General features: G+C 37.2%; 1 protein-coding gene across 3 annotated transcripts in view; it reads left to right on the top strand.

Moving 5' to 3' along the window:
- ARHGAP15 (Rho GTPase activating protein 15) overlaps nt 1-25,752 on the top strand; it is an 831,062-nt gene that overhangs the window by 12,215 nt on the left and 793,095 nt on the right. Inside the window, exon 1 of one of the 3 annotated variants that reach the window (XM_072613188.1) lies at nt 6,604-6,745. The exons of 1 other annotated variant lie outside the window; for it this stretch is intronic. The gene's annotated coding sequence lies outside the window, so the exon portion shown is untranslated. Of the gene's footprint in view, nt 1-6,603; nt 6,746-25,752 lie in introns of those variants that run through there. One more of the 3 variants, XM_072613185.1, reaches the window with a different exon arrangement.

The following is a 25,752-nucleotide window of genomic DNA, read 5'->3' as shown; positions in this document are numbered from 1 at the left end:
TGTCATCATTTCTCTGATGGCATGGTCTTCTTCGGCAACAAACACACACACATCAGTCATGATGCAAAGAAACAACTCTGGCTTATCCATGAGTGACAAAAATTTCATTTAGATCACTACAATAAGATTGAGTTTTTTCTTTCTTTAAACATAAAATTGGAAGTATCACCTTCCACATGTTCCTGTTCTTTAGTCATTCCTTTATTCAGAACTTGCAAGTCTTAAAGTTCTGAAATGCTTCTTGAGAATTTGGAAAGAAGAGATTGTCCTGTATTCATCTGTCCCATACTTTGCCCAAAGGAAGCAATATTGTAAATTAGACTCCAAATTCATTTTAAAATGATAAGTTTTAATTGGGGCTTATATTATGAATTTTATTGATATTTCTTGTGATTTTTAAAATTTTGTTTGCCTACCTTGGCTTTCTAAGTGAATATAGTGAAGCTGAATTACAAAACTTAGTTCAGGTCTTTAGGACAAGTGGAAAACAATTTGGAAACCCAATAATAGCAACCGCAGAAGAGCACTTGTCGGATTTTTTATTTCTGTTTCAGGACATGCCAGTTCTTCATTCTGATAACTCTTTCCCCTTCACCAGTGATCCAAATCCTTCTCTTGTCACCACGCTCCCTTTTTCTTCCATGGCAATTGTGCCACTAAGCATTAGCAAAAGCCAAGAAATAATTCACATATTTTCCATTTATCTGAATCCAATAATCATGCAAATGCAAATTACTGAGCAAAGTAGCAATGAAAAGAAATGGAGGAAAGAGGAAGAGTTATGTATACATTGAAATGTCAACTGTGTACATTTTCAGTTTTAGCTCAGTTTCAGCATGCAAATTGAGTATTCCACATATCACACAGGGTTTGAACAATACACAAAACAACCTTTTTAAAAAGTAAGTGGTCGCTGATGGCACACATCCACTTACACTTTATAGAAAGCTTGGAGGAAATGAATGAATTCATTGCTCCTGTGGCATTTGGTGCAGGTCTGGCATTAACTGCTTCTTGGCCTTGGAACGATATGATCTTGTTTGGACCATAGAAACTGGATTTGTCCACATGAAGCAGTACAATTCTGCTCAGTATTGAAGCCATTACCATTACTGTCATCATCACCAACCATTACCATAACTAAAAGTAGTTAAGTGTTCTTCAATTCCAAGAACTATGTTGAATGCACTACAATTCATACCATTACTTTTTTTTACTTTTCTCAGTGGCACCACTGCTCCAAAGAGAGGAAAAGTAGAAAGTAACAAGAGGAAAATTAGGAATCCTAATGAGGAGGTGGGGGGAAGGAAGACGTACAGGCTTATGTCAAATCTGGAATCACGAAGTAGTTAGAGATCCAAAGACTGCCTGGAACTCTTCTGCTTGGGCCAATGAGATCAAAAGCCAGAAGTTTTTGGCTTGAACCCAGACTGGTGTCAGCCACAGCAACCAGTTCCTATAATTCAAAGGTTGTAGAGGCCTCCTTATTCACCTTATTTCCCAAAGACCTCAATCCATACCTGGACCAGAACCTAGAAATGCAGTTAGAAGGAAGCACTAGGTCCCTTCTGGTGGTTTTGTTTAGTGGTTATGATGAGGCTACCATCTTAGTCCTATAACAAGGTTGATAGTGACTTCCCTAAGAAGGCTACCTTCCAACTACTCAGTATACTACTTGTATAAGTCTTTTTTATATATACATTGTCTCTTCCATGAGAATAGAAATTCATTGAGACCAGGAACTGTTTTTTGTATATTTTGTATTTAGGTGGCACAGTGAATTTCATTATGAGCTGTATGACTCTGGGCAACCCACTTAACCTGTCTGCCCTAGCGTTTTTTGCAAGGATCAAATGAGATATTTGTAAAGTGCTTAGCACAATAGGTATTTAATACTTATATTTAATATTTATTTACATGTATTATTAATTATATTTAATACTTAATACTTATTCCCTTTTCTTTCCCCTTTTCTTTGTATCCCCAGTGCTTGGCTGTTGGGGGTGTAAGCTCAGTTCCATGTGGACAGTCTCGGGCAGGTAAAGGTGAGGACTTCTAAACCTTAGAGTTCTCATGAGGCCCCCCAGGGAATAGCAGGGAATTGAGGTGTGAGACCAGGCTATCTCGTGCATTTCCGCCTCTTCCCGTGGGAAATGTGCTGGGAGAGAGCATCCCTGCCCTCGAGATTGGCCCAGGATCTGAGCACACCTATTGTTGTCTAACAGGCACGGTATTCAGGTGCAAACTATGCGGCGGGAGAGCTTAAGTAGGGTCAGGAAAGCCTGAAGGTGCTCTTAGCGCTGAGGGGCCCTTAGAGGACAGAAGGCCTCTCTTCCCTCTCTCCTCTCTCCTCTCTTCTCTCTTCCCTGTTCCCTCTTCCCTCTTCCCTCTCTTCTCTCTTCCCTCTCCCCTCTCTCCCACTTCCACTTCCACTTCCATTCTCTTACTGTAAGATCTTTGCCTCCTTGGGAAGAGGATTCCTCTCTCTTAAGGAAGAATTCCCCTGCACATGTAACCAAGACCCTGAATAAAGCCTAACCCTTGTTCGACTCTGGAAAGTCTCTCCTCTCATACGTTTATCCGGTTTGGCCAGCTGAAGACCTGCGATAGGTAAGGTAAGACTCGGGTAGCCCTTAGGCCTCTAGGCCTGCCACTTGGCAATATGCCTGATACATAGTAGGTGCTTAATAAAGTTTATTGTTTGCAAATTAATTGATGAAAATAGTTGCCATGAGAAGCAGCTTGGTAGCTAGATGGTATGGGGAATAGAATGCTAGACTTGTATGTAGGGAGATCTGAGTTAGAATCCTACTTCAGACATTTACTGGCTGTTTGACCCTTGGCAAGTCGTTTAAGTTGTTTTAATCTCAGCTTCCTCGTCTGTAAAATGGAGTAAATAATAGCACCGACCTCACAAGATTATTGTGAGGATCAAAAGAGATAATACATAAAGCATTTTGTAAACCTTAAAGCACTCTACAAATGCTAGCTAGCATCATCATCATTATGTAGGGTCAACTTCTGTTTAAACCACACTTCTTACAAATAATGACCTTGACCCTAGGGATGTCATTGAGTGCCCCAGGCACCTCTATAAGACTGGAAATTACAGAGCATGTGTAAGTCTTCATTAGTAGAATGCATTTCCTCAATGGAGTTTCTTATGCCAGTGAAATCACAAGTTGGTACTATTATAATAAAAATAAAATGTTTTATTTAATAAAATAAAAATAATAAAAACAAAATGCCAAGACTGACACTCATAAAGTGCCTTAAACTATTCTGAAAGCTTTACATTATTTCATGTGAGATTTGTAATAAGCCAATGGAACTGATATTTCAGATAATTTCAATACAGTTTTATAGGTGATGAAACCGAAGTTAATTGACTTGCCATGGTTACATTCCTAATAAGTGTTAGTCAGGACTTGTACCTGGTCTCTCTGATTTCTAAGCCAGCGCTCTGACTGCCACAGTGTTTCTCTGATTTTCAAATGTTTTTCATTGCATAGATTCTTTTAGCAGGCTCAAGAAGTCTCTATGGACCATCAAGATGCCATCTCCTCCCACTTGCCAGTGTAGAGAAAGGTTGTCAGAATGAATGAGAACAACACTTTGATAAGAACTAATGATGTAATATCTTACTTATTATGTAATATCTTATGTTATTAAATGCTATAAGTAAATATTAATTCATCACAAAAATAAAACCACAACTCAAGCCCACAGACATACCCTATTCTTCCTTGAAGACTCTTCAAATACATATTTTGAAAGTCACTACTCCTTTAAATATTCATCCCATGATCTCCCCTATTTTTAAAAGATGTGTTTTGTTAAATGTGTGTTTGCATGTGAGTGTGTCTTCTTTACGTAGGGGGGGAGTGGTTGTCTCTATGTTATGACGTTGCCTTAATTTATATACTCTAGAGCAGGGAATCTTCACCATTTTTGCGTCATGGACTCCTCTCAGAAAAAAAAAATCTATTTTTAAATGCATAGAATAAAATATAGAAGATTACAAAGGAAATAATTTATATTGAAAGAAAGATGCAATTTCTTCCCTTCATTCAAGCTTGTGGACCCTTAGTAATCAATCTATATACCCCATAGCCCTTAGGTTAAGAACTTCTGCCTAAAGCTTAAAAGCAATCAGACAACACATCTTTTGAAAGGCCTCACTAAGAGGGGAGGGGTTCCTGTTGATTATTCTGAACTATTTCAGTGCTATCCTGGAGATCAGAATAATCCAGGATATACCATGGAAAAGGCTGAAGAGGAACTAGACCTTCATATATGCCTGTCTGGGCCACACTATAAATTCTCATGGATTTAAGGGAAATTCTAAGGGACTTAGATATAATTGGGCTTTGGTAGAGATTTTGGTTCTAGCATATGATGCAGCCAAAGGGAAAGTACGTTAAAATAGTCTATCTCAGATTAACCGTATTTGTGTAGATATAACAACTGACATTAAGCATTTGAAAAGCTATTACATGGAAGCTGTACCAGACTTGCTCTATTTGGCTGCAGAGTCCAGGAAAAGGAACAATGGGTAGAAATGTCAAAAAGGTAAATTCAAGTTTAATACAATAATTTTAAAAATGTTCCTAATATTTAGACTCACCTGTGGCTTTGTGGCCACATGTGGCCCTCTAGGTTCTTGGGTGCAGGTTTTTGAGTGAATCCAAACTTCACAGAACAAATCCCCTTAACAAAAGGATTTGTTGCGTAAAACTTGGACTCAGTCAAAAGGCTATACCTGAGGACCTAGAAGGCCCCGTGTGGCCTCAAGATCACCCCTGATTTAGAGCTTTACAAAAGTGAAATAGGCTACCTCAGGAGGTTTTGAGCTTCTCCCCATATCACCCTGGCATTAGAGGCATGACCAACTCTGCATTAAAGTGACACCTGTCTTGTCAAGATTGGTGTGTGCTTCATGTGTTCTGCTATATCTCAGAGAGCTCCAGACATGCTTTACATTAGTCTCCACCATCTTTGTGCAAGCTGCCTTGTTTTTTCTCATGTCAATGCACTAGTCAATGGCTTCCCTAACCATCCCTATAAATTTCCAGACCAAAATATAGTTACTGCTCTTGTGGTAAGAACAATATCTAAATTCCTTCCTCTATGCTTTTTTTTGTCTTCTAAAGGGTGACAAAGCTGTAGTGTTACATGATTGGCTCAACAGACAAAAGTTTAAGTTGCATTTCCCTTGACAAATCTTTCTGGTAGCCTCTAGCCCTACAGAAAGCATCTTTCTGGTTACTTAATGTGGCGGTGGCACCATTCAGACTTGGAGACATTGCAATCCCAAAACTTCACAGGTCACATACTCTCCTAGGCTGACCAGAAATCTAGAATCCCTTCTAAGCTTGCTTCATGAGTTAACTGATTTTTTCTATGAAGGACACAGCAGGTTTTATATGGAAAGCATCAGCAATGGTTCTAGATGGTTCAAGAAGATTCAGGCACAAGAGAATGATTTGCCGGTTTTACCTCTTTCTTTTTCCAAAGCAAGTCCAAGCATCCCCCTATGCTTACAAGAGTACGGAACAATCTGTCCAGGTTCTAGTCATGTCAGTCATTCTTCTGGAGCTTATGGTACCTGGAAAACTCAAGTTCTTTAGCAGCTAAAAGTCACTCAGGAGACTTTTAATATATACAGGAATAAGAACTACATCCAGTAAATGTTCAAGTCTACAAGGTCCTGTAACCTAGTTTCATAGAGAAAGGACTTACTTTGGAGTAAAGAGATAAGACCTAAATTCACATCCTGTCTCTTTCCCCTAGATTATAGATACAGAGCTAGAAGGGAGCTTGAAGACTTTGGGTTCAATTTGATTTTACAGAAGAGGAATCTGTGACCCAGGGAGGTTAATGTCTTGCCCAAGTCACATAATATCAAAGGCAGGTAGAATCTTAAGATTATCACTTATTGTACGTGGGATCTCAGGCAAGACACAATCTCTCTGGATCTTAGCTTCTTCATTTATATAATGGGAATTGTAGGACATGTCCATTAAAGTTCCTTCCAGCTCCAAATCTATGCATTGTTTCCTGTACTTCTCTTGGTTATACTCTCACCCTCAGACTGAGGCTCTTGGGATGGTCAATTCCCTTCTGTACAAAGCTCATTTACTGGAGTAGTTACTTCACATGCATTACCTCCAAGGGCCCAAATATCAGTCAGAAGACTCCATTCATCAGCATCTTGATAGCACTGATTCCCAGAACGATTCTGCTGAAACTGCTTCTAAATGTCTTCATCAACAAAATTGTGCAAAATGATTATCTTTTTCTTAGCCCTTGCTAGAATGCAGAGAAAAGGGAAGTTTCATCAGTGTTTAAGGAGCCTGCCTGTTCTACCCCCACTTGCTTCCTAACCACACATCTACCTTCTTAAATCAGAGAGCTCTCCTCTTCCTCTCCCCCCCCCCCAAAAATCTATGTAGATTGAAGTGTTTGGAAATGAGTAATTACATCTCTACCATAATTGATATTGTTGACTATACAAGGTAATTTCTTTGAGTCGGGTAATGAAGTGACGTGTGAACTGTATCTTCTCAGGAAGTGGTTTCATTTAAATGCAAGTGTTTTTTTTTTTTCTACTGCCCTAAAATTAAGAAGCTTTGACACAGGCCCCCTCTTTCAACATGTGACTTAACTCTTTTCCGTTTTTGTTGAGTTATTAACTGTTACAAGTTGATAGCAGTTTCAATAACAAGGAGTCACTGGTGAGAAGGTAAGAAAATTTTAACTTTATCTTGCGCTGAAAACTCTTATCACTTAATAAATAGCAACTTATGATAGCTGAAATTATATATCTTTGTAGAAAGTGCTATAACGTGATTATAATAGCACATTTTCTTTCATGTGGAAAAGTATATCCTGTAATATTTGCTTCTATCAAATTTCATGTAGTAATTAATGTCAGTGGAGATTGGAACACCATAATTTTTGTATGATAAAACCCAATTGACTTTTAAAATATATTTTTATATATGCATGTACATACATGTTCTCATACAAAACTTGGATCCTAGCATGTTTATTTCATTGAACATATGTATTGTTCCGTCTAAATAGTGGCAAGAGGGGAAATCATATTGTACGAAAAATTCCATTGAGCAAAGGGCATCTAGTACATCACATACTATCAAGGCCAGCATTAGAGGCCTTAAAAATCATTAAGAAAACTGCTCTTGAAATGGGGAAAAACTCTTCATCTTGTAAAACAACAAAGGAGAATCATTTGTTTAAAAATATCAAAGAATGATTTGCCATCCAACAGTTGGTCTTGTACATTTTTAAAACGAAGAAAGCGAAAATGTGTAGGTTTCTGGTTTACATGCTAACTTTTTAGTGAAAAATGTTAGTAACAAAAGAAACCACAACAGATGAATTAGGAGGGGCTAAGGGGACAAGGATCAAATTATAAACGCATTTCAACTGTATCACAAGGTTGACTTTCTAAACCTTTAATAAAGTCCCTTTTAAACCTTAAAGAACAACATAAATTTATCTCTGTATATTCTGTAATTTGACTCTTAAGGTTTTTTTCAGATGCTCAGACCAGATACTAAGGATGATTGTTAAAGTATAAACTGACTTGAAAAAATACATATTTGAAACATGCTTCTTTTCTAAAGGAAGTGTTTCAAGTAGTAAAATAATGTGTGGAAGTTGTCATGTATGGTGGCATCGCATTAGGGGCAAGCTCAGAATTAAAATAACAGTACGAGGGCCAAGCTTAAAATTATGAGTTGGTCAGAATTTTCATAAAAATCTTAAATCTGATTCTACTATGGTTATTGAGATGAAATTTAATACAAATAAATATAAAGACTTACCTGTGAGTTCAAAAAATGACTTCACACATACAGGAAGGGAAGACATAGTAGTTTGTCTGAAAATGATCAGTGGATTTTGGTGAACTTCGTGCAACCTCAACTTGAGTCCATAGTGTGAATGGAAGATAAAAAAATATAATGAAATACTGGGGTAAAGAAAGAAAACTTACAGGAATAACTAAGTTGTGGCCCCATTGTACTCTGATTTGGTTAGCTCATAAGCCACAGTGTTATATTCAACTCTTGGTACATTTAGGAAGGATATTTATTAGTTGAAAAGATGATAACTAGGAAGGTGTTGAGTCAATGCCTAATAAAGATTAGATCTAATCCTCTTTCTTGTGGTCACATGGCTTGGAAGTTCCTACCAGAGATAATTCAAGCAAAGGCTTTATGATCACTTGAGTATGTTGTATCTTTTTCAGGTACTGACTGGACTAAGTAGTCAACAAATTTCTTTTTGACTCTGAAATATGACACTCCCTGAAATCATCATTATATTTGGTTACGTGGTTATTCCTGGGGGAAGGACCACAGAGGAACTGTTTTGTAGACATAGTCTATACAGGTACATGACCTGTATAGAACATTTTCCTTTCTCTTAATCTCATATTGGTTAATACTATATGACATTTCTGACATTGGTCAATTTGAGGAAAAGTCAGAAATGATGATTCACGCTCTATAGTAGAATGTCATGCTATAGATACCAAATTAGCCACTTGATGGGTAAAATAATCGTGAAAAAATATAGATTAGGCACTGTTCTATTTTTGCCTCAAGGACATCAGTTATCCCTGAAAGATGCAGGTGGATGCCAAGTAGTCAGGACAGTTATCCAAGTAGTGTGGTCCACTATCACTGGGCTACCTTTGGAGGTGGACTCAAATAATGAACATTTCTTAGTGACAAGAAGGGATTGCTTCTAGCCTCTCAGTCCCAAATTCCAGCCAATCATATTCTTCCTCATGTCTATGATGCTACAAGCTTTGTAACCAATTATACTGTTTCCCCCTATATGAACCTGCCTTCTATTCTGTATGCTCCTCCTTTAGTCTCTGAATGACAGCTGTCCCCCTCATTCAGGTTCTCAGCTTTTCTTAGGTTGCTGAGCTCCTGTTTATTGGCAGATTCACACTTTGTCAATAAATTGATCGTGCTCAGAATTTTTTTTTAAAATATAGATTATGTCATAATGCACTAGGCATCTCACATTGTTAGACAAGTGTTAGAAGGCACTGACAACACATTCATTTTGTATTTTAGTATTATCTTCCAATTTAATTATATTTCAGCCTTTTGAATACAATTATATCTTTAATATTTTCTTTATTTTATTTCTATAACTACAAGGATTAAAGGGAATATAAGTCTAAAAAAAGTTATAATCCCAACATTTACATTTGTTTTGCTAACTTACTCGCTCTGTGTTGTTTGTTGGTTTTTCATGACATAATAAAATAGACAAGTCAAAGTAAAAGTAGTAGATAAAGAGCTGGCCTGAGAGTTAGAAAAGCTGCCTCTAACACCTTTTGGCCATGTGATCCTGGGTAACTCACATCAGTATCCCAGGCAACACTCTTAAGATCTAGTTCTAGAACAGGTGCTGATTTTCATTGACAGAAGGAATTCCCTCATTGATGGTATAGTTCCCTATAGCAATGAAACCACAAATAGAATTAAAACAAAATTAAGTGAAATGAGTATCCACATAAACATTGTCATCAGTAATTTTCTAGGCATGACTTGGACATTCAGGATGTAAATCTATCAGAAGTTTTTGAGGTACATGACTTCATGCCTCCCCTAGTAATTGTCCAATGCCTCAAGATGCTGTGTGTGTGTGTGTGTGTGTGTGTGTGTGTGTATGATCCTGGGTTGCAGGTACAACAAAGTACAAATGGAAAGTTGTACGACATTAGAAGGTTTCTAACGCATAATCAGCAACAGACTTTCATACAAAAGGTTAGCCTAGGTAAATTTAGAGAGACTGACCATTAGAAACTTGACTATCAGGTGATGATTTTTAGACAGGCCTTAGAAGTTCAATAAGAAGGCAGCATATATAATAGAAGAGTTCTGAATCTGCTGTCAGAAAACAGAAGTTCAAATCCCATTGCTGGTTCTTACCAATCAGGTGACTTTGGGCAAGTGACTTAACTTTTCTGAACCTGCCTTTCCTCATGTGTAAAATGAGGGAGTTGGGCGCAATGACCTTTCATGTCCCTTCTGTTGTTAGAGCTGTAATCTACTGACAGAGAAGTTTCAATTTTATGTCAGCGGATGAAATATCCAGGCATATGATATCATGCATCACTTCAAATTATTAAATGATTTTTTGAAAATTGGATTTTTGTGGAGGTGGGGGATGATATTACTTAGAGAAAGCTACTTTTAAAGTGAAGTCAAATAATTTTGTTCTGAATGCATGCAATGGAAAATGTGTAAAATAGTGTGAAAGAATTGAGAGCAATCTGTAGAAATTTAAGGTGTCTTGTTCTCTTTTTTCAGTATAATTATGTTCAATTGGGCTGGGATTCCAGGATAATACATTGATTTCACTTAGATCATAGGAAGGGAAAAGCATAGAGTTAGAAATGGAAGGAATCTCAGAGGCCATTTATTCTAATGCCTTATTTTACAGATGAGGAAAGTGAGACCCATTGAGATTAAGTGACTTGTCCCTTACATCAGAGGTGGGATTGTAACAGGGGTCCTTTAACTCAAGTGCTAGTTCTTCAGACAATCAAATAAGCTAACATATATAGAACACTTTACATACCTTTAAGTATTACCTATCATTCTATTATCATTCCTAATATCTCAATGTTGCCGTTAGTGATGCTGAATTGTATTCAGTCATGTCCAAGTCTTCCTGACTCCTATTTGGAGTTTTCTTGGCAAAGATACTGAAGTGGTTGGTCATTTCCTTCTCTAGCTCATTTTACAAATAAGGAAACTCATGAGAAAACTTTACAGATGAGGAAAACGGGGTTAAGTGACTTGGGTTAGATAGCTAATAAGTGGCCAAGGCTAGACTTGAACTCAGAACTTCCTGACTCCAAGCTTGGCCCTCCGTCCACTGCATCACCTAGCTGCCTGTTCCCATTAGAAAGAATTATTGGAATATCAGGACTAATAAGAAAATGAAAATAAGTGGACAAAAACTTTGATCAATACAACTAAGAACCATATACATTGTCATTATAGAATCTCATATCTAGAATGAACCTTCAAGGCCATGTAGTAGACGTTCCAGCCAAAACTCTGACAAAAGGTTGTTCACTTCTTGAACACGCAGAGGCAGCACATTGATAGACAGCTGGACCTGGAGCCAGGGAGACCTCCTTTGGCCTCAGGCATTTGCTGTGTGATCCTGGGCAAGTCATTTAGCCTGTTTGCCTCAATTTCCTCAACTATAATATGAAGATAATAATGTCTCAGTGTTGTTATGAGGATAAAATATTTGTAAAAGTACTTGTCACAGAACCTAACACAGAGTAAGCCCTTAAGAAATGCCTCCTTCCAGACAAGCAACTGATGTTGTATTACACAACCTATTAATTACATTTTAGGACAGGTCTAATACTTGGAATGATCTTCCAGTTATTGGACAAAAAAGTGGCTTCTATCTAATTTTCACCATTTGGTCCTACTTCTTCCTTCTTAAACCAAGCAGATTAAGCACATGATATATGATCAATGTTATCATGGTCTCCTCCCACACCTCTCTGCCTTTTGGTACCATCCAAACCTTTCTCTTCCATGTAATTATTCTACCTATTCCTCATTTGACATGATTTTGAGTTCCCTCACCATCCTGGCCATGTTTTTATTTTAGATAAAGAACAGTTTTTCCATATTCTTTCTAAAACGTGATGCCCAGAATTGAACAAAATATTCCAGATGCAGTTTGACCAGCATATAATGTATATTAAAAGGTTGTGTTAGCTTTTTCCACAACTGTCGCATTCATTTTGATTCATATTAAGCTTGAGGCCAACTAAAACCCTTAAAATCTTCAGATAAACTGCTGTCAAGCCATTATTTCCTCTACCCTCTATTTGTGCAGTGAAGCAGTTTGATCTAAGTGTAGGATAATACATTTGTACCTTTTACACTGAATATTTCTACCTTTGGTCCATTATTATAGAGGGTTTCAATATCCTTGGACCCTGACTCTTCCATCCATGCTATTGCTTATCCATACTTATGTTGTGTTATTTGAAAAGTTGATGAGCCTGTCTCTATGCCTTCTCCCAAGTCTGATTAAAATATGAAGTACTCCAGATATCAGACTTTTAAAAGACTAATTGGGGAAGCAATATGGGACCCAGCTAAAGCCTTGTTGAATATATACATTTATACATAACATTTCCCAGTGTGAGAGATAGTGTGAGTTAGTTAAAAATGTAGTGGATTTGGTCAAGGGGTCTGAATTCTAATCTTGGCATTGCTGGACTACCCACTTCACTGTCTCTTTGTCTCATCTTCATCTGTAAACTGAGGGCATTAGATCTCTAACATTCCTTCAAGCTCTAAAATTCCATGATTTTGAGTCACATATTGATGGGAAAGTACCACACGGCTTTTAAAATCTTTCTGTTGAATTCAGGTCAAGTTCTAAACTGAAATCTGAGATGGGAATATTTTTATTTTGTTTTGTTTTGTTTATTTCTTTAGAGATCTTCTAGACCCATCATTAGGTCTAGAATAGACCTTCCTGGCTTAGAGGTTCAGAATATATACTGGAGACCTAGCTAAGCATGTCAATAGCATGTTCTTCTCATTTCTCTCTCACTTTTTAGGAACTTATCATATATTTTATTAACTTAGACTCTTTGTACCTTGCCATACTTTCTAGGTGACAATTTTATATTCTAAGAAATGAATCCATGCTTAATGGCAGGGAGCTTAAAAAAATTTTCCTATTTCCTCAACACATCCCTTCTTCAGCCCCCCAAAACAAAATAAAACAAACAAAAAACAACAACAGGGTCTACTCTTTCCCCTGAGGTAGCATTTTAATAATAGCTTTCTGAAGATCATATATTTGTTGTCTAATAAAAGGAAGTGACAGTAACAGCGAGGATCTCTGGAAAATCAGGAAGAGAGACTGGTGTCATGGCAGATCAGGAGGGGGAGATATTTTGGGATAACTTTGTGTAGTGAGCCTCAGATGCACTGAGATCTACAAGTATAACCTGGAAGCTCGATGCTTAGAATTCTGGGCTTGGAGTCAGGAGTACTTTGTTCAAATTCAGCCTCAGTTACTTACTAGCTGTGTGACCCTCGGCAAGTCACTTAACCCTGTTTGCCTCAGTTGCCTCATCTGTAAAATGAGTTGGAGAAGGAAATGGCAAACCATTCCAATATCTTTGCCAAGAAAACCCTGAATGGGGTCACCAAGAGTCAGACGCTACTGAAAGGAATAAACAGTAACAAATACGACTCTGGGCACCTCACCTCTATTTGTCTCAATTTCCACAACTGTAAAGTAAGGACAATGACAGCTCCTACTTCCCAGCATTGTTCTGAGGATGGAATTAGATAATATTTATAAAGCACTTTGCAGACTTTAATGTGCTATGTAAATGCTGGCTACTTCTACTTCTCCCTCTACCAATGACAATTGTTACTACAATGGCTAGTATCCCTACAACTGCAACTACTGCAGTTGCGGCTGCTGCTGTTACTGCTCCTGGTCCTGATTCTCCTCCTTTTCCTCCTTGCCAGGCACTATGCCCAGTATTGGGGATACAAAAAAAAAAAAAGGCAAAAGGCAGTCTCTGCCCTCAAGGAGTTTCTAATCTAATAGGAGAAATGACATGCAAACAAATAGATACAAAGCAAGCTTTAGAGAGGATAAAAGGAAATAATTAAAAGAACAAAAGTCCTGGAATTGTGAGGTTAGCTAAGGTTTCTTGTATAAAGTGGGATTTTAGTTGAGACTTAAAGAAAGCCAGGAACATCAGTAGTTGGAATGAAGGAGGGATAGCATTCCAGGTATAAGGGACAGCCAGAGAGCATTCCCAGAGCTGAAACTTGTTTGTGTAATAGCCAGGAGACCAGGGTCACTGGACTGAAGACTGAAAAGATAGGATGGGGCTAGGTTGTAAAGATCTTTGAATGCCAAACAGAGAATATTGTATTTTTTCTGGGAGGCAATAGTAGGAAGCCACTGGAATTTATTTGGAAAGGTGTGTGTGGGGGTGGGGAATGTGATCAGACTTACGTTTTAGGAAAATCACCTTAGTGCTTTAATATGGATTGGAATGAGGAGAGATTTAAGGTAGGCAGACCTGCCAGCAAGCTAGTACAGTAATCCAGGGATGAGGTGATGAGGGCCTGCCCTAGGACGATGGTAGTGTTAGAGGAGAAAAAGAGGTGTAAATGTGAGAGATGTTGCAAGAGATGAAATCAATAGGTATTGGAAACAGCTTGGACATGGGGAGTAAGAGATAGTGAGAGCTCCAGGATGATCCTTAGATTGTCAAGGGACTAGGAGAATGGTGTCTATAATAGAGAAGGAAGGAAGGTTTGGGGAAAAGATAATGAGTTCTGTTTAGGATGTATTGAGTTCAAGATGTCTACTTGACATCCAATTGGAGATCTCTGAAAGGCCATTGGAGATGGGAGATTGAAGGTCAGCAGAGAGAATGAGGCAGGAAAGATAGATTTGAAAATCATCAGCACAGAGATTATAGTTTAATCTATGGGAGCTGATGAGATCACCAAGTGAAACAGTATAGAGGGCAAAGAGATTCTGGGACAGAACCATGAAGGACATCTATGCTTAGAATGTGTGATCTGGAGGTGGATCCATCAAAGGAGACAGAGAAGGAGCAGTCAGATAGGCAGGAGAAAAAACAAGAGAGAGTGATATCCTGAAAAGCTAGAAAGAAAAGAGTATCAAGGAGGAAATCATGATCAATAGTGTTAAAGGATGCAAGGAGAAAGAGGATTGAGAAAAGGTCATTGGTAACTCAGTTTTGGTGGAGTGATAAAGTCAGAACCAGATTTTACAGGGTTAAGAAGCAGGGATGAAAGAAAGCAGAGGCACATATTATAGATGACTTGTTCAAGGAATTTAGCTGCAAAGGACAGGAGAGATATAGGAAAACAATTAGCAGAGGTGGAAGCATGAAGTGAGGGTTTTTTGAGGATAGAGGAGAGACATGGTCATGTCTGTAGGAAGTAGGAAAGTGACCAATGGAGAGAGAGAGATTGTTGGAGAAGATGGTATGGAATGTAAAAGCAGGCTTTGTCCTTGTTAAGGAGTAAGGTTCCTTCATCATGTGAGACAAGAGAGAAAGAAAAAAAGTGGCAGAAGGCATCTGAGTGATGACTACCATTACCACAACTCTTCTTCTTCCTCCTCCTCTTCCTCTTTCTCATTAACCCTTTCCTCCTGGTGCTCTGTCTGGTTGTATTTGCTCTCCTCATATGAGCTTTTTGAGTATTCCTTGAACTGATGACTCCACAGGACACTTCTTCACAGAATTATCATAACGTTCTTGAGGGAGAAAATTTCACATAATTCCAACTCCTGCCTTCCACATTCCAGATTTACCTGCCTAATTCTTTCACATTTTTATGTCCGATCTTCATACTTTTGCACAGGCTATGTCCCATGCCTAGAATGTATTCCCTCCTTACCTTCTTAGTTTATGTTGAGGTTCATTTCAGGGTCTGCCTTCTACAGGGCATCTTTTTTCACCATCACAGTTAGCAGTGAAGAAAAAGAAGACTCTCTCCTTTTTCACCTCATTTTGTATTTACTGTCCTTTTACATGCTATTTCATCCCCAGGAGAATAAAAGCTCCTTGAGGGCAGGAAATATTTCTTCTCCTTTGTCTTTTCTGTCTTCAGCGCATAGCGCAGCTTCCTCAACATAGTGGATTCTTACTAACGGTTTGTTAGGTTGAATTGAACTGATTGTTCTCCTAGTTCTTTATAAGACCATCTCCCTTCTGTTTCTCTCTCCCACTTTCCCAGCACCATTCTCTTGCACTCATTCCCTCTTTAAGAGGGTATCCATTGAGGCACCTCACAATCCACTGAAGATGTCTTTTTTTTTTCCTATGGAGAGGAATGAATTATTCTGTATGCATTTTATTCCGTTACTTTGCACTTTTTTTCCCTAAATGCCATGAGAATGAATTACCTTGCTCTAGGCTTCCAGAGAGAATCTGAATATTCTCTGTAGCAATATTTGTAAACATAGAAGATGGTCAATAAATATTTTTTTAAATTAAGTGTTATTAATGTCTTGTTTTCACATTACAGTCATTTCTGCATAAAACTTCAACTTGACATGACCCCTCTCTCATAACAAGAGAAAAAATAACTATGCCAACCGAACTAACACATTAAATACATCCGATGGTGCATCCATTTCAGCCCCCTTCTTTCTGTCAGAAGTAGGTCAATATTTCCTCAATTCTTCTTCAGAACCAATAGTGGTCATTGCAATTACTTGGCATGTGTCTTCCTTTTATCATCTTTTTTGTTTACATCATTGGGATCATTGTACATTTTGTTCTCATGGTTCTGTTTACTTCATTCTGTATCAGGTCATAGTGTTTCACTCAATTCCTCATATTCATCATTTTTGTGATGCAATAAGATTCTGTTACATTAATGTACCACAATGATTGGCACATTCTTTGCTTCTGGTTCTTTTCAACAACAATGATATTTTGGGATCTACTGAACTTTTCTTTTTGTTTTTGACCTTTTCTGAGTTTTGAGTAGTGGGATCTCTGTAACAAAGGGCTTAAACAGTATAGTGACATTTCTTACAAAACAACTAATAGTTTTTCAGATTGGTTGGATCAATTTATAGCTCTACAAATAGTATATTAGTGTGCCTTTTTTCCTGTAAGTCCTCCAGAATTGACCATTTCCATCTTTTGATATCTTTGGCAAGGGATGATGTGAAACCTCAAAAGCATTTTAATTCACATCTTTTATTATTAGTGATTTAAAGAAACCTTTCATACACTTCTTGGTAGTTTTTAATTCTTCTGAAAGCTATTTATATCCCTAGATCCTTATATTAGATAGGGGAATTAGCTCTTACTTATGATTGAATCATCCCCCCCCCCCTAAACTGAATTATTTAAGATCTTTATCTCTTGTTTTCTGAGTTTGGGTACTTTTTGGTAGATACCAATTTCTTTTAAACTCTCCATTGTATTGGTATATAATTCTGCAGTCATTCTTAATGGTTATTAAGATTTTTTTCTCTTTTGTGAATTCACCTTGTTCATTTTTCATTTTTGGCAATTTGATTTTCCCCCTTTTTTTCTTGATGAGATTAATTAATGGTTAATCAGTGTCATTAGTCAATGTTAATCAAAAATTCTATGATCTTTTTATTTTTAAGTTTTCCTATTTTTCTTTCATTAATATTTCTCCTTTTGTACTTGTTTTCAGGGTCACAATTTCTGTCTGTTCTTTTAAGTTATATAATCAGTTCACCCATCCTTTCTCTTTATTTTGTCATTACATAGTGCATATCTGCCTTTTGCACATACCTTTCTTACTATTTTTATTGTATTATATTTTGCAAGGGCCTCAGCACACAATAGCACGTGAACAAATGGCTTCAGATCCAGGAAGACCTGCGTTCAAGAATCCCTTCTGACAAGAATTGGTTGTGTTATTATGGACAAAATAACTTAACCTCTCAATGCTTTAGACAACTAGGAATCAAATTGCTTTGGTAGGGAAATGTTCCTCACTTGGGTTCCTTAAGTCAATGATATCACAAGTCTAATATCTTCAATTTCCTTAGGGAATTTTGACTTGTTTTCCTTAGTTGTGAAGTGCTTGTCCAGTGGGAGGGCTTACTTCTGGTCATTTCTCTTGCTCAGCCTTCCTCTGTCTTTATCAGTTACTCTGCTGATTTCTCCAAGGTGTCCTTGACACAAACATGCTTATTTAATCACCAATGTTTTCTTTTCCGCATGTCCTATGTTCATGTGCCCCTTCCTCTATTCCCTGATGCCTGTCCGTTTTTCTCTCAAATTAATGTAGTAGGCTGAGATATGTCATCTTGAAGGGGGTAATGTTGATTCATTTTAATGTTGCTACAAGAAAATTCTGAGAATCTGCTACAGTGGAGACTCCTTTCTTTTCCTATTCCTACTTTTCTGGATTCTGCCTTTCTGAGATTGACTGGAGCATGAGTCAGGGCAAGGTGGAGGGTAGCTAAGTTGGTAGATAAGGATGGGTAAAAGTCTCCTGAGACAGTGCTAGGAGAAAACTTGAAAGGGTATTTACCATTGTCTTTCCTTTCCTTTTCTCTTACTCCTGCTAATTGACTATATCCTCCTGAGGCATAGTAAATAGTAGTAACCAGTGATGCAAATTTGGGCCACCTCCTTCCTCTTCATTTTTGTCACCAGAGTTCCACTGTAATACACAACCACTCCCTTTCCTTATTTTTGTTTGTTTGAAAATATTTTATTTTTTCCAATTATATGTAAAAACAATTTTTGATATTTGCTTTTTAAAACATTGACTTCCAGATTCTCTCCCTCTTTCCTCTAAACCCTCATTGAGAAGGCATGCAATTTTATATAGGTCATGTAGATGTGCAGTCATGCAAAGCATATTTCCATATTAGTCATCCTTTCCTCATCCTTGAGCCTTGAAGTTAGTCTGATTAATAACCCTCAACCTCATCTTAGAGAGGATTCCCCTTTTGGATGCTGCCAAGGGATTAACTTTTAAAATCAGGGACAAAAATTCCATTTTTGAAGGTCATGGTCCTGCCCTAGCATAAGCTGGTCAAAGATATTGGGAAAGGTGGGCAAGCTGCAATACCTTACTGGTAAGGTGTAGAAATGGCCTTGGATTGTTTTTATCTCTAAGAATTACATTTGTTCTGGGTTCTTTCAATTTTCCTCTTCCTGTGTTAGTCATTTTTTTTTTTTGCTACATTTTGGAGGTCTTTACTTTTTTATTTGAGGAGGGAAAGAGGTTGTGAGGAGAGTTGCATGTTACTTCTTATTGTACCAAGTTCTCAGGATTTTCTCCAAGTGTTTTTCAAGCCATTAAAATTCGATTTTTATTTCTAGTTTAATGCTGCTTAGAGTTGAAGCATGTGTAGGTTATATGAATCCAATCACCATCAGAATTCATTTTCTTATACTTGTTACCCTCTTACTTAGAGAACAGTAAGATATATTCATAATCTTCTTCAATTCCAGCTGAATAAGTATATATTTCAGGAAGGAGAATCAATATCCATATCCTTTTTTTAAGCCTAGTGAGGCAAATATAAAATCAGTCAATCAATCAATCAATTAACTAATGCATTCTTGCTAAAGTTAAAAAGATAGCTCCTTTAACAAACATTTAATGAGGGTCTTTTTTTTTTTTTTGCTATGCTAGGCATTCTGGGAAATAAAACAATAAGGCCTCATTCCCATCTTTAAGGAGCTCACAGATGAAAAATGGAGAAAGATAGTTTCACATAGAAATGGCTGCAATTCAAAAAAAGATCAGAAGAAGAAAAAGTAATTTCTAATATTCCCTAGTATAATACAGTCTCTTTGAAGGCACACTTATTATGGAAACTTGAACATTATAAACATTAGGTAAATATTATTGAATTCAATTGAGTTATGACAAAAGAAACCGATATAATATCCATTTTAGCTTCTCAACATAGACAAGTGTTACTTTTTCAAAATAAAATTTTATTGGTATCTTTTATTTTATTGCCTCAATATTCCAAGTTATACCTTCACCTCCCCCACCCAGAGAGCCATCCTTTAGTATGTTCAGTGTCCCATACCCATAATCCCATGCCTCTGCAAAGTAGATGGAAGTGTTTTCTCATACTTTTTTTTTTTTTGCCAGTGCTGAACTTGATTATTAAAGTTTTGGAGAATAAAATTGTGATTCAGTTTTGTTTTTCTTCCAATTTATTGCTGTAGTAATATTACATGTAGCTTTTCTAGTTCTAATTACTTCACTTTTATCAGTTCACATAAATCTCATGCTAATCTGTTTGTTTCAATTACTTAAAATTCCATAATGTTCAGGTACCACATTTTGTTTGGCTATTCCCCAGGTGAAGTTGCCTCTGGAAACTTCATTTCCAGTTCTTTTTGAATACAAAAGGTTCTACACAAATTGGCTTCTGTGGGCTAGAGCCTTTCTTTTTCTCACTGATCTCTTTGTAATAGATGCAGCAGAATCTCTGAGTCAGAGTATGGACCTTTTAGTCAACCACTTCACAAAATTCCAGATCACTTTCTAGAATAGTTGGAACAATTCACAGATTTACTAACAATGCTTTAGTTCAAAGGTGGGGAACCTGTGGCCTCAAGGCCACATGTGGCCCTCTAGGTCCTCAAGTGTAGCCCTTTGACTAAGTCCAAGTTTTACAGAACAATAAACTTTAACCCTTGTGAAGATTTCAGAGAACATGGAAACTTCCCTTCCAGATATACCACTCAGTATGACTGATCTGCTTATCATCGTTCCTCAGTACTGGTATTGATAGATGGGATGGGAGGAACACCAATACATAGAGCTCAATTCTGACCCCTCTTACACTTATATTTGCAAAGATCCTCATATACTAAGTGGTTCTGCAGAATCTCCTTGTAACACATAGTAACCCTCTCTAATTCCGTTTTAGCTCCTGCTACACCCTTACTGTGCCAGTAGTTTTTCTATTGACTCCTGTTCTCTCACACATAGGCTCATTCCTCCTACTTGGTGCACTCTTCTGTCTCTTTCCTCTTATGAACACATTCTGACCCTTCCCCTCAAAGTCCAGTACACATTGCCTTATTAGCAGTCCACCCACCTAGTATAAAGAGTATATCCTGACAGTTCTTAAATAGTCTCAGGGAATGGTTTGTTTTTACAAATTACTAAATATCCCTGAAGGATCTGGTACAGATCCACCTCTGTCTTAGACATTATTTACCTTGACCAAGTCTTGGGCCTCAGGTGATGATTTAGCTGTATGCTGTTAATGAATTTAAGCACATGCACAGCCCTTAGTTATGGAGACCAGGAACTGGAATGAACTAATTGCCTTTTGGGGGGACGGCATTTTATATAAGCTGCTATCATGAAGGAAAGGTACCTTTTCAGCTTTAACAAACTATTCCCATGCAGCCTATTGCTGTGGTTGACCTGAATATATCATCATAAACTGAGACATCCTGGTAGATAGTTGTAACACCTGTTTATTTTCACTGAGTCGCTGGATTTTAGTAAAAGTATTAGTTGAAAAATTACCTGCCTCTTTGAATCAACCTCTCTTGGCTGTGAACGTGTATTTGGGACCAACTTTTCTCTGTACTCACATAACCTCCTTTGCCGAGATCCTTAGCATCTTATAGTGCCCAAATGCTGCCTGTTTCACCATGGAAATTTCTTAGCAAAGACTTTTCATTTAGAGATATAAACTAGGTGAAGTTTACTAGATTGCAGACTCCTTTAAGTCAGGCCCTATGTCTTATTGAAACGTTTATTTCCTAGAAATTAACAAGTATTTGTTATATTGACTTTAACCAATAAGCATTTCAAAATGTTCTTAAATTAAATGTGTTATTTATTAATAAATCAGGCTATCCTCCTCACTCTTACAGATTCTCCACAATGCCCCAGAAACCTCTTACCGCTGGAAATTCACTTTACCCTTGGATGTTACACACTGGAAGTAATTTTCTCCCCCATAACTTCTCCCTCTAATTGGCTGGTTCTTTCCAGAACCTCCATTTTAAAGAGGATGCCCTCAGAAGTCATGTCTCCATTTTAGACTCTCCTGAACTTTCTTTACAATGACCCAGTGCTGGGCACCTTCATCTCTTGTCCCACCCTCTTTTCCATTTTCTTTGTATGTGTCCCTCATTTGAAGGAAGGTACTATCATTCTACTTGTATTTAAATTCCCAGTATTTAGAACAGTGTTTGGCACAAAGTAAGTGCTAATAAATTCTTGTTGACTTATTAAGTGTCTGCTATGTGGTAATGCTCAATTTTGTCTTGCCTTGCCTTCTCTTACAAGAAGATGAGTTATTCTATACCAGCTGTAAGGAATCTGTGTCCTCAAGGCCCTCTAGGTCCTCATGTGTGGCCCTTTGACTAAATCCAAACTTCACAGAACAAATCCATTTTTGACTGAGTCCAAGTTTTATAGAACAAATCCTTTTATTATTATATAATCCTTTTAATATTCTGCAAAGTTTAGATTCAGTCAAAGGGTCATACTTGAGGATCTAGAAGGCTACATGTCCTCAGGGTCACAGGTTTCCCACCCCTTGTAGGCATATAAATAAGAATAAAACAGAATTTCTGTCCTACAAGAGTTTATATTCTAGTCCAACCCAACAAGTTTGCATTAAGCACTTCTTGTGTTTAAGACACTAGGAAAAATGCTTCAGATGTAAAAACAAACTTCCTTGAGTAAACTCAGCCTTCGAGGAGCTTATGAAAAATTCATGAGAACATAATAAAGGAAGAAAATGGCCAAAGGTAGCCACAGGTCTATATTAAGCAGAGAAGAATAATAAAGTAGATGGTATAGAGATTATGAAGTAAGTTTAGACATAAAATGACTTTAACCTATTTAATATGAGCTCCCTGAGATATAAAAAACAGGCAAATGAAACAAACCAAAAAAAGGATAAAATGAAGTTTACTTATGAACTAGAGTCAGATAAGACCAGATGCTCTGCCACATATAAAGTTTAAATCTCCCACAGTGTTCAGTTGGTTCTTTAACATTAATCAAATCAGACAGAAAAGTCTGGAAGATTTCATGTAAACAGCAGAATTTGAGCAAGGCCTTGAAAGCAGATTAAGCATGTAGAGAGGAGTTCTTAGTCTGGGCTCCATAGATGCCCCCAAGAGGTTGATATATATCAATTTCTGGGGTCCATGAACTTGGATGGGAAAAATAATAACTTCATTTTCACTAACCTCTTACTGAGATTTAGCATTTCCTTGATTTCAAATGGTAATTTGAGAATGGGTCCAAGAGTCCATAGCACAAAAGAGGTTAAAGAATCCTGGGTAAGGAGAAAAAGAAGGTGGGAACAGCTGCTGGAAGGCAGAGGGTATTCACAGCGGCACAAAGGCAGCAATGGACATGGTTTATCTGAGGAACAAATAGTAGCTCAGTCTAGCAGAAATGAAATGTGTATAATAGAGAATAGGGAGAGAGAATATTTGAAGGATGTTACATCTGGAATGGACAGGACTTTCAATACAGGTTAAGAAATTTGGATTTCACCTTGTGGATATTTAGGAGCTATTGAAAGCTTTAGAAGAAATCAGTGACATGATGAGAGTAGTATTTGAAGACTATTCTGGGAGCATTGCAGCTTAGAGAGAAGGAGAGAGAAAAATCAAGGAAACAAAATTTAGTTTACTGTAAATTTTAAAATTTTTAGTGAGGGCATGTCAATAGGTATGGACTCAAAACCTTACCTTAAGGTCATCGCTGAAGAGATGTGCCAGGCATGTGCTGGAACCAGCTTGACCCAGTTTGAGAGAGCCAATTGTTAAATTTTCTATGTGAACATTTACATTTTGAAAATAGTACAAACCAGGGTTTGATTTATTGTTTTATTTGTTATCTAGACAAGAAAGTGATGGAGAAAATCAAATTTTAAAGTATATTCTTCATATCCTTCTTTTGGGGGTGGTGGTGGTACACATTTACCAAGACACCATTGGATGTGCTCTATTTATCTGGTTTGATAGGAAACATTCCTAGTTGTTAATATTCTTCATTTCAACCGTGTATGTAGCCAATTCCCATTCCAGAGGAATGGATAAGTCAAATTCACCAAAATAACACTTCTAATAGTGAAAGACGGTCAGCACTGATGAAACATCAAATGATAGGAAGACATTTTTGCAGTTTTCCCTTAGTCTCTGTGCAAGAAAATAATTTTTATAATGATTTTTCTATACTTACATTTCTTTATACCTGCTGTGTATTTGCAGATCTCTGGACCACTTAACATACCTTAAACTTTCTTAAACTGTTTTTTTTTTTTAATCATAAGCAAATACAAGGCAAATATATTGCTGAAATGTTTATTCCTAAAAATTCATTTTCATCATTAAGATATATAAAAGTACTCATTTATAGCTTACATTTCCTTTCAGATAGATAGCAGAGCATAAATAGCTATGGGGCATCTAGGTAAGGCAGTGGATAGAGCTCTGGGCCTAGAGCTAGCAGGATTTATCATTGTGAGTTCAAATCTGGCCTCACACACTTACTAGCTGTGTGACCCTGGGCAAGTCACTTAACCCCATTTCCCTCAGTTTTCTCATCTGTAAAATGAGCTGGAGAAGAAAATGGCAAACCACTCCAGTATCTTTGTCAAGAAAACCCCAAATGGGGTCTTAAAGAGACAGACAGGACTGAAATGATTGTACAAAAATATATAGCTCTAGAATCGTAATATAACTCATCCATGACTGTAAGAGTAAACTAAACACATCTTTAAGGAAATAAAAATATATCTTACTAAAGTGAGAATGTATGAGAATTCAGATGGCACAGTGGATAGAACCCAGGCCTTGAGTCAGAAGGACCTGAGTTCAAATTTTACCTCATACATTTCTCTGGTCCTTCTGACTCCAGGCTCTATCTACTGTACCACCTAGCTGCTTAGTGATAGGTAGTTAGACATAGTAGGTAGAAAGATAATTAAGAAATGTCTCAGTTCAAATCCTACCTCCAGGACATACTGGCTCTGTGACTCAGGTAATCCAGAACTCAACTTTGGTGCCCCAGATAACTCTCCAACATTGTACATTACGTCTACATTGGTGGAAGATTTTGTTTGTTTGTTTTAAAACTGGGAGTTTCTTATACTAATAAATAAATTTAGAAGTTTGAACTAAAAATATAGCACAAAACTATTAATATTTTATGTCTATTCAAATAATGTGCCAGTTTATGTGAGAATTTAATGCAAATACTTTGGTGTTTTGCTTTGAGTTCTGTTATAATAGCATCAGACATATGCATTAAATTTAACCTCCAATGCTTCATTATACAGAGGATACTTTGGCTTCTCAGAGAGAACATACCTACAAATCATGAACTCTCAGAGACTCTACCAAATAGGTTTTAGTGAGCATTTGAGCACTGGACTGCTGTTCTGTTGTCTGATGTCTAGTCCATCTAAGTCCAAACTACATTTTTCAAAGTCAAATATTTACCTAACCCTGATACCACAAATTATACCTATTAATGAAACAGCTAACTGCAGTATCAGTATCTCAAATCATTGTGAAGAAGGGCATACTTAATCTGTAATTTCCAAAAGGCATTTGTGAGTTTGGTAGCATGCACCCAACACAACCCAACTGTACCAAAGCAGAATAATTTTTAAAACTGGTATTTGCTACTATCATGGATGCATATATTCTCCCACAGCATTTGACAGAAAGAATAAAGTTATTTTGGTATTTGCCCACAAGTGCATAGTTAGTGGCCATTGCCACAGTAAGAACCATAGGAGGAAAGGTAGAGCTATAGAAGAATAACCTTAAGAACAGGTATTAGACATTCCTATGACACAAATGACTTCAGAAAGCTACTAAAGACTTGTAGAAAGATTTCAAAGATGACATCAAAAACTAGCTGGTTTGTGCAGTAGAAAATTTGAATGTCACATTGCCCAATTAAAAACAACAACAAAAAGAAATGTTTTATGGATTCAAAGGGGAAAAGTGTATTAGAAAATCAAGATTCCCTTAACTGGCAATTGAAAGCAAAAGTCATGTGTTTGAGTTAGTATAAGGAATCAAAGCTATATGAAGAACAAAATAAGCCATTCCATATTAATCAAAAACTTTACTACAGTAGCTTGAAAAATAAAGAAATCAGAAGG

Source organism: Notamacropus eugenii, chromosome 5 (genome assembly GCF_028372415.1).
Source record: "Notamacropus eugenii isolate mMacEug1 chromosome 5, mMacEug1.pri_v2, whole genome shotgun sequence".
Taxonomy (NCBI): Eukaryota; Metazoa; Chordata; class Mammalia; order Diprotodontia; family Macropodidae; genus Notamacropus; species Notamacropus eugenii.
This window is presented reverse-complemented; position numbering and strand designations above follow the sequence as displayed.